The sequence below is a fragment of the Nerophis ophidion genome, linkage group LG01 (genome assembly GCF_033978795.1).
Source record: "Nerophis ophidion isolate RoL-2023_Sa linkage group LG01, RoL_Noph_v1.0, whole genome shotgun sequence".
Classification (NCBI taxonomy): Eukaryota; Metazoa; Chordata; class Actinopteri; order Syngnathiformes; family Syngnathidae; genus Nerophis; species Nerophis ophidion.
This window is the reverse complement of record NC_084611.1, coordinates 19,511,810-19,522,986: the sequence shown is the minus strand read 5'-3', so window position 1 is coordinate 19,522,986 and position 11,177 is coordinate 19,511,810.

Here is an 11,177-nt window from a genome sequence, read left to right as displayed (position 1 = left end):
GTAATAGTCCACAATCAAACGGGCATAACAAACGTTGTGATGTGTCTGTGAAATAAATAGGCTGCCGCATGTGAAAAATGTGCATGTTATGTCAATATTACATTTTATCATTATATTTAAAATTTTAAATTTTTCTTTATCATTGGAATAGAGTGACTCTCTATACTTCCATTGTTAGCTGACTTTTGCTAGCGTTTTTTTATGATTTAGAATGCATTAAAAAAAACATGTGTGTTCCTGTCTTGCACAAGGATTGTGAATGATAGGAAAAAATGTTTTAAACAAGTGCATTTCCCCCAGAAGTGTGAGTCACAATGCTTGCAAGAGGTGAAATGAAACACACCTCATCAGTGTTCACAGGTACGACTAACACAACTCAGAATTTCTGCCTCCCGCCCACTGGGAGCAATTTGGATTCCAGCCGCTTTAACTGAGAGCCGAGATGATGTCATTGTTTGGAGCCGGGAAACCCCCAAAAGTACACAGACTGCACAAAGCAGTTGTTGGAACATTCTATAGATTTGCAAGTGTGCTGTGAGTGCTTGTTTTGGACCAATCAGTACTCGCGTTTTTCACAAGGACGTGCACTTTTTTTTCAATTTGAGGAAAGATCTGCCTCAAGCGTTCAAATGTTTCCTCATCACTTCAATGTCAATGTTTGCTAATGTGCTACACACTGTTTTTATTGTATCTTTTATAGTACAGTTAGTTTTATAAAGTACATATTTTCATTAGGCTGAGTACACAATCATTTTTCATACATGCTTTATCAGAATCATGCCTTGAAAAGTTGTGCGGTACAAAACGTGGTAATTGTTGTCATAACTTGGCTTGGACGTGGATAGTTTCTTCGATGCAGATGAGAATCAGCACGAGTGCGGCGTGGACGTGAGTACATGGTTGTTTATTTAAACGCTATAAGCAAAAATAATCAAACTAAGGACGCTCACAAGGAGGTACAGACACTTGGCTATGAATAAACAAAAGACTAGCATAAATGCTGCAAACTACAAACATGAAACAAAAACACTTGCTCGATTGGCATGAATAATAATAAACTATAAACAAAACTAGCACAATGGCATAAATACAAAAACTTACACGGCATGGAACTATGGACATGAAGGAGGTGCATCATGGGTAGCATGTGTGCGAGTGTGAAAATCCCAGAATGATAAACGGAAAGAAAATTACTTAAATACTGGCTGTGATAATCAGGAACAGGTGTGGGACTGAGGGCAGGGGCGTGACAAGGTGGGAACTAATGCGTTGGCATGGAAACAAACAAAACCAGGAAGTGAAAAATGTGACTGAATGTCCAAAAACTAAACATAGCATGACCAAAACCAAAACATAACTTACAGGCGTGACAATTATTATTTAGATTTTTAAAAATGTGCACAAATAATTTAAGGCATTTTCGTTTTCTATGTTAAGTAAGTGTGTTTATATTGTTCTACTGAGTTAATGTTGCTTATCAATTTTAATGTATTAAAGGCCTACTGAAACCCACTACTACCCACCACGCAGTCTGATAGTTTATATATCAATGATGAAATATTAACATTGCAACACATGCCAATACGGCCTTTTTAGTTTACTAAATTGCAATTTTAAACTTCCCGGGAGTTTCTCATTAAAAAACGTCGTGGAATGATGACGTGTACGCGTGACGTCATGGACTGTAAGGAAATATTAGCGCTGCGCACACACACAGCTAAAAGTCGTCTGCTTTAACCACATAATTACACAGTATTTTGAACATCTGTGTTGCTGAATCTTTTGCAATTTGTTCATTTAATGTTGGAGAAGTCAAAGTAGAAAGATGGAGTTGGGAAGCTTTAGCCTTTAGCCACACAAACACACGGTGATTCCTTGTTTAAAATTCCCGGAGGTGAAACTTTACTATGGATCAGAGCGGTCAAGCGAACATGGATCCCGACCAGATGTCAACCAGCAGTTTTCGGTGAGAAAAATTGTGGTAAAAAGTCGCCACTTACCGGAGATTAGCTGAGCTTGTGCCGTCCATACAGCTGCCGTCGACTTCCCTCAGACACTGGCCTCAAGGCACCCGTGGACACACCCTTCCGACTATCAGGTACTATTAAACTCACTAAAACACTAGCAACACAATAGAAAGATAAGGGATTTCCCAGAATTATCCTAGTAAATGTGTCTAAAAACATCTGACTCTGTCCGATTGCAATCGCCTTTTTTTTTTTTCGAGTCCGTCACTATCAATATCCTCAAACACAAATCTTTCATCCTCGCTCAAATTAATGGGGAAATTGTCGTTTTCTCGGTCCGAATAGCTCTTTTTGTTGGAGGCTCCCATTAAAAACAATGTGAGGATGTGAGGAGCCATCAACGGGTGATGTCATCGTCTGCGACTTCCGGTAAAGGCAGGGCTTTTCTGTTAGCGACCAAAAGTTGCAAACTTTATCGTGGATGTTCTCTACTAAATCCTTTCAGCAAAAATATGGCAATATCGCGAAATGCTCAAGTATGACACATAGAATGGACCTGCTATCCCCGTTTGCATAAGTCTCATTTCAGTAGGCCTTTATTGTGTAATTGTATATCCATCCATCCATTTTCTACCGCTTATTCCCTTCCGGGGTCGCGGGGGGCTGTAATTGTATAAACTTATGTAATTTTATTTTTAAGTTAAAATGGTTCAAGTCGTTCAAAAATGTTTTTTATAGTTTTTATATGTACAGTATTTTCCTGGATATTATGCAAATTGATGCACTTTAAATCTTTTCTGTTCCAGACTAAAAAACTAATTGTTTTAAGTTGTTCTTTGTTGCAATTTAAGCATTATTTATTTATTTCCGTGTTGTTTGATATGCAGAGGTGTACTCATAACCGTTTGATAGACACATTATACTATTTACAGTCATTGCAGAGAGCGGGGTGAGGGGGGCACAACACATTTTTAACACCCTTGTGATGGGGAGGTACCAGAAAAAAAATTGAGAAACCCTTAAAGGGAAACATTACCACAATTTCAGAAGGGTTAAAACCAATAAAAATCAGTTCCCAGTGGCTTATTTTATTTTTCGAAATTTTATTCAAAATTTTACTCATCATGGAATATCTCAAAAAAAGGCTTCAAAGTGCCTGATTTTCGCTATCTGTAAATCAATCAATCAATCAATCAATCAATCAATGTTTACTTATATAGCCCTAAATCACTAGTGTCTCAAAGGGCTGCACAAACCACAACACAAACCACTACGACATCCTCGGTTGGCCCACATAAGGGCAAGAAAAACTCACACCCAGTGGGACGTCGGTGACAATGATGACTATGAGAACCTTGGAGAGGAGGAAAGCAATGGATGTCGAGCGGGTCTAACACGATACTGTGAAAGTTCAGAGTGGATCCAACACAGCCGCGAGAGTCCAGTCCAAAGCGGATCCAACACAGCAGCGAGAGTCCCGTCCACAGCGGAGCCAGCAGGAAACCATCCCAAGCGGAGGCGGATCAGCAGCGCAGATATGTCCCCAACCGATACACAGGCAAGCGGCCCATCCTGTCCATCCTGGGTCCCGACTCTGGACAGCCAGTACTTCATCCATGGCCATCGGACCGGACCTCCTCCACAAAGAAGAGTGGGACATAGGAGAAAAAGAAAAGAAACGGCAGATCAACTGGTATAAAAAGGGAGTCTATTTAAAGGCTAGAGTATACAAATGAGTTTTAAGGTGAGACTTAAATGAAAGCCAACATTATTATTTGATAGACTATCATTTGTTTGCAATTACAGAGGTCAAACGTTTCCTATAGTTCTTCAGCAGGTTTGCACAGACTGCAGGAGGGATTTTGGCCCACTCCTCCACACAGATCTCCTCTACATCAGTCAGGTTTTTGGGCTGTCGCTCAGTAACTGACTTTCAGCTCCCTCCAAAGATTTTCAATTGGATTTAGGGCTGGAGACTGGCTAGGCCACTCCAGAAAAACCATATTTTTACGAAGCCACTTCTTGGTTTTCCTGGCTGTGTGCTTTGGGTCATTGTCATGTTGGAAGATCCAGCCACAACTCATCTTCAATGATCTGACTGAGGGAAGAAGGTTTTTGGCCAGAATCTCACAATTCACGGCTGCAGTCATCCTCTCCTTAATACAGTACAGTCGTCCTATCCCATGAGCAGAAAAACACCCCCAAAGCGTGATGCTACCACCCCCACGCTTCACAGTAGGTATGGTGTTCTTGGGATGGTACGCATCATTCTTCTTCCTCCAAACATGCATAGTGGAATTATGACCAAAAAGGTCAATTTTGGTCTCATCTGTCCACAGAACTTTCTCCCATGACTCCTCTGGATCATCCAAGTGGTCATTGGCAAACTTAAGACGGGCCTTAACATGTGCTGGTTTAAGCAGAGGAACCTTCTGTGCCATGCATGATTTCAAACCATGACGTCTTGGTGTATTACCCACAGTCACCATGGAAACAGTGGTCCTAGCTCTTTTCAGGTCATTGACCAAGTCCTGCCGTGTAGTCCTGGGCTGATTCCTCACCTTTCTTAGCATCATTGAGACCCCACGAGGTGATATCTTGCATGGAGCTCCACTCCGATTGAGATTGACCGTCATGTTTAACTTCTTTCATTTTCTAATGATTGCTGCAACAGTGGACCTTTTTTCACCAAGTTGCTTTGCAATTTCTACAGAGCCCTTTCCATTCTTGTGGAGTTGTAGAATTTTGTCTCTGGTGTCTTTGGACAGCTCTTTGCTCTTAGCTATGCTGAATGTTTGGGTCTTACTGATTGTATGGGGTGGACAGGTGTCTTTATGCAGCTAACGACCTCACACAGGTGCATCTGATTCAGGATAATACAGTGGAGTGGAGGAGGACTTTTAAAGGCGGACTAACAGGTCTTGGAGGGTCAGAATTCCAGCTGATAGACAGGTGTTCAAATACTTATTTTCAGCTGTAACACACAAATAAATTGTTAAAAATCCTAGGTTGTGATTTCTGGATTTTTATTTTTAGGTTATCTCTCATACAGTGGACATTTCAGACCCCTCCATGATTTCTAAGTGGGAGAACTTGCAATATAGCAGGGTGTTCAAATACTTATTTTCTTGATTGTATATATATGTGTATATATATATATATATATATATATATATATATATATATATATAATACTTCTACCTTGTTTACTTCCATGACAACAACCAAGTGTTGTCATCAATCAGAAATATCAAGCAGCTAATATGAAGCAAACATGGATAAGTGGGGGAAGTGTTTTGCATTTTTCCCATCTTGCTTTGTAATGATTCAAATGGGTGCTATTTTAAAATTGTTATAGTGCGTGGACGTTTTTTTTTTTAATCTCATCAAAGTTCAGTGAGCAAGTCGTGTTATGTGTGAACATGTCCTTTGACATTTTGTGTTGATTGTATTTGGGGGTTTTTTGGACGATGAATAGGGAAGGTTGTTTGCAGTGGTCATATGAGTAAATGTGCCGCATTATTAAATTTTTAACAAAATCAAAGGTCATTGACCTGAATTTGGATTTTTTTTTTTTTTGCACCATGATGAGGGACGGTTGTTTGCTTTGGTCATATAAATAAATGCTCCGCATTATTCCATTCAGAGCAAAATAAAAGGTTGTTGCCTCCTAGATGACGAGATAATAACAGCATCAAAATCGACAGACTATTCAAATGAATTAAACTTCCTCATGGGTCAGAATTCTCATTAAACTCATGACCTCTTGCGGGCCAAATTTCAGACGTTGGCGGGCTGCATTTGGCCCGCGGCCATAGTTTGTACACCACTGGAGTAGCTAGGCACTTATACACATAATTTAATGTCTCTTTAATCTTTTCTTTTTTTCAAGTATTATTTATTCACACTTTCTTAGTGTTTTCTCGTATTTATCCAATGACAGTGTGAGAGAAGTTACATATGTCCTAAACTGGTTGACAAAATGTTGCACATATGAACTTATAAGAGCGAGGGCGTCTCTTCCATATACAGTACAGTAGATTCATGTGGGCGACACATTATTAAATAATGTGAATATAATTGAAATCCACTTTGAAGAAGCAAACCGGAGCCAGATCGTCCCCTCAGTTCCCCCAAATCGAATGCAGATGCAAAAGTAAGCAAACTAGCCTTTAAAGTTTAAATGTTGACGTTGTCACCTATTAACGTAGCGTTTACTATTGAAATTTTGCAGCATCAAAGAAGAATATTTGGCTGAGACGAGTTACGATGAATGGCGTCACATGCACAGAAGCTGGCCTGCTGCTTACTTACAGCATTTCCTTGCGGCAGCGCAAATAAACACATCATTACTCCCGCATAAAAGAAATATTACCGTATTTTTATATGGTAGCGTCCCGTAAGAGTTAGTGCTGCAAGGGATTCTGGGTATTTGTTCTGTTGTGTTTATGTTGTGTTATGGTGTGGATGTTAAATTTACCCTAAATGTGTTTGTCATCCTTGTTTAGTGGGGGTTCACAGTGTGGCGCATATTTGTAACAGTGTTAAAGTTGTTTATACGGTCACCCTCAATGTGACCTGTATGGCTGTTGATGAAGTATGCCTTGCGTTCACGTGTTTGTGTGTGTGTGTGTGTGTGTGTGTGTGTGTGTGTGTGTGTGTGTGTGTGTGTGTGTGTGTGTGTGTGTGTGTGTGTGTGTGTGTGTGTGTGTGTGTGTGTGTGTGTGCGTGCGTAAAAGCTGCATGTATTATGTAGTTGTGTCGACACACTGTTTGTTCGGCGGAAAACCGGACGTGGTGACAGGTTGTAGAGCAGTGGTTCTTAACCTTTTTGGAGGTACCGAACCCCACCAGTTTTATATGCACATTCACCGAACCCTTCTTTAATGAAAAGTAAAATGTTTTATTTTTTCAAATTCAAGACAGAGTTATGTTTTTTTTTACCGGTGCACAAAATGAACCATGCATGAACATCACCTTGTTCAAAGAACAAAACCAACCCACAACAAATTACACACTTGCAAATCAGATGGAAAATTAGAGGAAACATTGTTTGGGGGTACACATAATACTTAGACTTCCTTTTTTTATTGTCATTTAAATTTGAACTTTACGGTACAGATACGCCGATAGGGGGACGTTTTTATTTACACGATTGATTGATTGATTGATTGATTGATTGATTGATTGATTGATTGATTGATTGATTGGTTGATTGATTTATTTATTTATTGATTGATTGATTGATTAAATGAGACTTTTATTAGTAGATTGCACAGTACTGTACATATTCCGTACAATTGACCACCGAATGGTAACACCCGAATAAGTTTTTCAAGTAGTTTAATTAAGTCGGGGTCCACGTTAATTAATCCATGAGTCTGGTGGAGGCTCTGCCGAATCCCTAAGGCCGACTCACCGAACCCCTAGGGTTCAATCGATCCCAGGTTAAGAACCACTGTTTTAGAGGATGTTAAAGGCAGTACCTTTTAGGCACGCCGCCAATAATGTCTTCCGGGTGGAAATCGGGAGAAATTCGGGAGAATAGTTACCCCGAGAGATTTTCGGTAGGGGCACTGAAATTCGAGATTCTCCCGGAAAAATTGGGAGGGTTGGCAAGTATGGTCAAAGCATTTAAATTACATCTTGAAACCTATTTGTACACTCTAGCCTTTAAAGGGGAACATTATCACAATGTCAAAAGGGTTAAAAACAATAAAAATCAGTTCCCAGGGGCTTGTTGTATTTTTTGAAATTTTTTTCATAATTTTACCGGTCCCGGAATATCCCTAAAAAAAGCTTTAAAGTGCCTTTTTTTTCCGCTCTCTGCTAAGACACTGTTCATTTTCCTGTGACGCCATACAGTGCTGCCAATACAAACAAACAATGGCGAATAGCACAGCAAGATATAGCGACATTAGCTTGGATTCAGACTCGGATTTCAGCGGTTTAAGCGATTCAACAGATTACGCATGTATTGAAACGGATGGTTGGAGTATGAAAGTGTTGAAGAAGAAACTGAAGCTATTGAGGGAATAGCTATTGATGCTATTCATACCCATAGCATGGCCAAATAGTTGCGTTAGCATCGCCGGTAAAATGTGCGGACCAAACGATCAGGACTTTCGCATCTTGTGACACTGGAGCAACTTAAATCCTTCGATTGGTAAGTATTTTTTTCGCATTAAATGTGGGTGGAAGGAAACGTAATATAGTTGCAAATGCATCTGCAGGTTATCCATACATCGCTGTGCCACGACTGCTTTAGCACCGCCGGTAAATAGCATGTTAGCATCGATTAGCGTAGCATGTTAGCATCGATTAGCTGGCAGTCACGCCGCAACCAAATATGTCTGATTAGCACATAAGTCAACAACATCAATAAAACTCACCTTTGGGATTTCGTTGACTTTATCGTTGCAAATGCATCTGCAGGTTATCCATACATCTCTGTGCTATGTCTGTCATCGCCGGTAAAATGTGCAGACACTCCAGCACATTCAATGGGGGTCTGGCAGCAGATTTCTTGCCACTTTCGCATCTTCGGGCCAGTGGTGCAACTTGAATCCCTCCCTGTTAGTGTTGTTACACCCTCCGACAACACACCGACGAGGCATGATGTCTCCAAGGTTCCAAAAAAATAGTCGGAAAAACGGAAAATAACAGAGCTGAGACCCAGTGTTTGCAATGTGTTGAAAATGAAAATGGCGGCTGTATTACCTCGGTGACGTCACGTTCTGACGTCATCGCCACAGAGTGATATACAGAAAGGCGTTTAATTCGCCAAAATTCACCCATTTAGAGTTCGGAAATCGATTATCAAAATATATGGGTTTTTTTCTGCACCATCAAGGTATATATTGACACTTACGTAGGTCTGGTGATAATGTTCCCCTTTAAATGGACCCCCCTTTTAGACCAGTTGATCTGCCGTCTCTTTTTTGCTCTGCCACCCTCTCCTGCGTGGAGAGGTTATCAGGTGACCACAGACGATTCGCCAGCTGTTCGAAATCTAGTGGACCACTCTTCTGTGCATCAGTCGGTGACGTCTCTGCACTGCAGACTTGTCACCATTCAAGATGATCCCCTGTTGGTCCCACTATGGACTGGACTCTCACATTATTAACTAGATACACTCGACATCCATTGCACCGGTCGCCCAGGGCGGGGTCCCCACATCTGCGGTCCCCTCCGAGGTTTCTCGCTGTGCCCATTGCGTTGAGATTTTCTTGCCCTGATGTGGGATCTGAGCTGAGGATGTCTTTATTGCTTGTGCAGCCCTTTGAGACACTTGTGATTACGGGCTATATAAGTAAGCTTTGATTGTTTGATTGATTGATTGATTGATTGAATGATTGATTGATTGATTGATTGATTGATTGATTGATTGATTGATTGATTGATTGATTGATTGATTGATTGATTGATTGATTGATTGATTGGACTGGATTATTGTCGTTTTTGTATATTATTCATACTATATATGTATTTTAAATAAAATAACTCACATAATAATAACAACACAATATCTCTTAGTATGTAATATAAACGTACTTGAACTGCATTTTTGTTTTCATATGCAAATACTATATCACCATGTCCACAAGGCTGCAAAATGCATCCATCCATCTGTTTTCTACCGCTTGTCCCTTACGGAGTCGCGGGGGGTGCTGTAGCCTATCCCAGCTGCACATGGGCGGTAGGTGGGGTACACCCTGGACAATTCGCCACCTCATCAAAGGGCCAACACAGACAGACAACAGTATGTCCAAAAATGTCTCACACACGCCACTTAGCGGGCACATATGTTATTACACTGCTGATTACTACAGTATAATAGTTGTCGTTAAAAAATAAAGTTAAATCCGATATCATTTGTGTCACAAAAAATGTGGTCTTGTCCCCAATTGTATTTTGTAATGTGAATATAGATGAGTGAGAGTCAACAGAAGGTAAAACCAAGATGTGAATCATTTGTGAGGGAACAATAAATCTTGACATTTTGTACAAGATAAGGAGATAAATGAGCACACAATTTTAACGCAGATAACAGCCTACAAAGTAGCAGGCACGGATATAATAAATCAATAATTTATGGACATTATACTGTAAGTATACTTAAATGGAGGAATTAATTATTAATGTATTAATGTACAGTGCAGGATACAGATTTTGTACTATTTTTGTCCAATTTTAAGTCTTATTGAATCATAGCATTACTCTTATGTTCTATGATTATGTTCTGATGAATAATGTAAGGGGAAAGAAGTCTGTAAACTGTTTAAAGTTTGCACAATCAAATATGCTTTTATTGTGGTAAGAAATTGACAGCTGAAAACGGAAAAGGAAATGCTTCTTGTCACTACCCGGATTAACGTGATAGCGCTTCAGAGACGTCACGTGTCGTGCTATTTTGAATGTTTTATTAATGTTTTTTTATGAAAAGAGTATCTTACCAAGAATTTTATGTCGTTGCCATAAACGACACAGGGGCGCCACAAACTCATTTCTTTCATAGCTGTCTGGTGAGGGTTTTGTTTGTTGTATTTTCTTAAAAATGAACATTCATATACAAACACATTGAGGCACTTCTAAAACACAATACAACATAGCTCTAATGTTCCGGAACAAGCCGTGCAATTAACATAATAAATCAATTTAGAACAAATCTCATCCAAACAAAAACTATTAAAGTAAAAGTAAATATAGGCGACAACATGCGATTAATATATATATATATATATATATATATATATATATATATATATATATATATATATATATATATATACATATATTTATATTTATATATATATATATATATATATATATATATACATATATTTATATATATATATATATATATATATATATATATATATATATATATATATATATATATATATATATATATATATATATATATATATATATATATATATATATATATATATATATATATATATATATATATATATATAAACACAATACAACATAGCTCTAATGTTCCGGAACAAGCCGTGCAATTATTTACTTTTACTTTAATAGTTTTTGTTTGGATGAGATTTGTTCTAAATGGATTTATTATGTTAATTGCACGGCTTGTTCCGGAACATTAGAGCTATGTTGTATTGTGTTTTAGAAGTGCCTCAATGTGTTTGTATAAGAATGTTCATTTTTAAGAAAATACAACAAAAAAAACCCTCACCA